The sequence below is a fragment of the Phalaenopsis equestris genome, unplaced genomic scaffold, assembly GCF_001263595.1.
Source record: "Phalaenopsis equestris unplaced genomic scaffold, ASM126359v1 Scaffold000692, whole genome shotgun sequence".
Lineage (NCBI taxonomy): Eukaryota > Viridiplantae > Streptophyta > Magnoliopsida > Asparagales > Orchidaceae > Phalaenopsis > Phalaenopsis equestris.
The window spans coordinates 458,108-460,502 of record NW_018165132.1 but is presented as its reverse complement, the minus strand read 5'-3'; the positions used below and the strand labels follow the sequence as shown (position 1 = coordinate 460,502).

The 2,395-nt window shown below is 36.9% G+C and overlaps 1 protein-coding gene across 2 annotated transcripts in view; it reads right to left on the bottom strand.

The window, feature by feature from the left end:
* The window catches only part of LOC110030282 (telomere repeat-binding factor 4-like), a 42,177-nt gene that overhangs the window by 37,912 nt on the left and 1,870 nt on the right, over nt 1-2,395 (bottom strand). The window lies entirely within an intron of this gene.

The following is a 2,395-nucleotide window of genomic DNA, read 5'->3' as shown; positions in this document are numbered from 1 at the left end:
TGCTAACCCGTTTAGTAGTTCCAATCATCATTCTCGAACGACGATCTTGAAAGACACAGACATCAGAGGAAAAAAAAGTAATACAATGCAATCACTGTCATATGTCAACTTACTGATTGATAAAGGTTATACTTCAGCAGAGGTAAATGTAACACAGACTTCACTTTACCGACAATGAAACATTGGGACTCGCCAACAATTTTAACAGAATATTTCCCTGTGCAAGGATAGTATGTTGAGAAGGCTTGAGAGTTTCTAGTCATGTGGTCCATGACACCTGAATCAATGATCCATGGACTAAAAGTGACAAAAGAAATGAGTGTCATAGGATTGGTACCTTGACAAACATGAGAGGTCGACGAGTCAAAAGAGAGCGAACTGGATCCAAACAGCTTGATTAAGTGCTCTATTTGACTTTTAAGAGATTTGGAGGATTTTGGATTGTTCTGGATAGATGTCGATTATACTTTGTTGGATTCAGAAGCTGTAGAGAGACCCTTGGTAACTAAAAATTTGGCTGACGGTTTGCATGCAGGTTTCCCATGGAGCTTCCAACATTTATTGCGGGTGTGGTTGAGTTTGTAACAATGATCACAAGTGAGGTGGCCAACACAAGATTGAAAGTTACTGTCGTTTAGTTTATGGGATGTAATTAAGAAGTTAATGTTGTTTTTGTGTCCAACGGTATGCAGAGGAACAGAGGTTGTAATTGACCCTCCCGTGAAATCAAGTTCACTTGAGGAGTTTGTCATGGTTCCAACTGATCCAAAGGAGACGTTGAGTTGTTGAGACATCAGACAATTTTGGAAGTAGGAGGGGACATATCTGGCCTAGCGAAGAAGCTCCGACAATCCGGGAAATAAACTCAATTGGACAGCCTTCCTCTGGGGTTGGAAACACGTCTGGCTGGCTACACTGATGACTGGATGTAGGCCAGGCCTGCTAGAAAGAAATAATACCACTGTATTGACGAACACAGATGGAGACCAAGCAATCGGGCTCTATTTTCGGCTGCTGGACAATCAGGTAATGCTTATTAGAGCAACATCCAGCTAGTAGGAGATAAAAACGACAGTTGGAAGAAGCTCTGCCCAACTGGACTGGACTCAGAAGAGAGAGACTACGAGATTCGGGCAGCTGGAGGAAGGGGCAGCGTCGGGGAGGAGCAACGGGCGACAAGGAGAGGCTCGACAGCTAGGTCAAGGCCATGGCTCTTATACCATGTTAGAATAATACCCAGGGCAAATCTTATTGATGCAAAGAGGAGTGCAAAATACCCATTACAGGGTCTCTATTAGAAAGGAAAGAAATAAAAATAGGATATAGTAAAAAAAAGAAAGGAATAATAAAGAATCCATACTAATAACTCCGGATAAACAGGAATTAAGAATGGATAAAACTAGCAATTACTAAATATTCTAATAATTTGTGTGACTAAAAAAGTTATAATTATTTATGTGGACTTGTCGAAACAAGTGGATTTAAGAGTTAGTATTTTGTTGAAATGGAATGACTCTATTTCCACGAAGCAAGAAGTAGGTTAAGGCCTTGGAAACATAGTGGGGATACAAGATAAGGAGAAATAAGAGAGAAAGAACACATTAGTTCAAAAAGCTTAAGTGTGATTGATTCTCAAATCAATCAAAATCCTTGCGGACAAATATTTGTAAGAGATAAAAGCTAATTTTTAATGAACTAAAGAGAACATAAATTGTAAAAAAAGTGTTCTAGAAAAAGAAACTTGTCATAAAAAAGCAAAAAAATCCCCTTAAAAAATTCATCTATAGGCTATAATGCCAGTCTTCTCAAGATCTCTCCCTATTTGAAAACAAATAATAGCACTCCAAATTTAATTATTTAGTTGCTTCTCTTGAATCCTTAATGAAAACTGATTTATATGGCTCCAACATAGTTTTTTTATCAATAAAATAATATCTCCTAACCTCATGCATGATCAATCTTATAATTCTTCAATAAAATAAAATATAATTAATTATAATGATAATCAGCCTTTGTAATTGGAGTAGGAAAAGGCCCCTTTTCGTCCTGCATCACTATCTCTCTTTCTGTGTTGCTCGTTGTTCAAATGAGCATAAATTAAGATGTAAAAAAAATAATCATCTACATACCAACAGCTTGAGAACCAAACTTGCAAAAGTATCTATATTTATGTCTGCAGTGTTGCACTTTAAAGATCTCATTGAAGTATGATATAATGAAAAATGTCAAGCTTAAAAGCACCTTCTATGTATTTAATTAAATCAGCCCTTCAATTGTGAGAGCAATTCGATCATCCAAAAAAATAATTCTTTAGTGATCTCCTCTTCCGTTTAAATATTTTAGGCGTCTAAAATGTCAAACCCATTCAAGCTCAAGATGGTTGGATATATGTATC